Consider the following 491-nt stretch of genomic DNA (forward strand, 5'->3'; position numbering starts at 1 on the left):
TCAAAAGACCATGCCCTTAGTAATATGCACTTACCCCCCCAGTGTATCTGTTATCTAATAGCATTATGAGAGCAAGTCACTACTTCATGCCGACCTCCTGGAACTGCCGCTCGGCCACCCAGACCCACTTTGTCCACTAAGGTTTTTTGTGGCTATGGTAATGTATTATTATTATGTGTTTATTTAGCAGACACCTTTATCCAAGGCGACTTACAGAGACTAGGGTGTGTGAACTTTGCATCAGCTGCAGAGTCACTTACAATTACATCTCACCCGAAAGACGGAGCACAAGGAGGTTAAGTGACTTGCTCAGGGTCACACAGTGAGTCAGTGGCTAAGGTGGGATTTGAACCGGGGACCTCCTGGTTACAAGCCCTTTTCTTTAACCACTGGACCACACAGCCTCCAATGTAGCACTATTCTGACTCTAGTCAATTCTATTCTAACTATGGTCATTTAGCTCAATGGTGACTCTGGTCATGTAGCTCAAT

Source organism: Acipenser ruthenus, unplaced genomic scaffold (genome assembly GCF_902713425.1).
Source record: "Acipenser ruthenus unplaced genomic scaffold, fAciRut3.2 maternal haplotype, whole genome shotgun sequence".
In the NCBI taxonomy this organism is placed as follows: Eukaryota; Metazoa; Chordata; class Actinopteri; order Acipenseriformes; family Acipenseridae; genus Acipenser; species Acipenser ruthenus.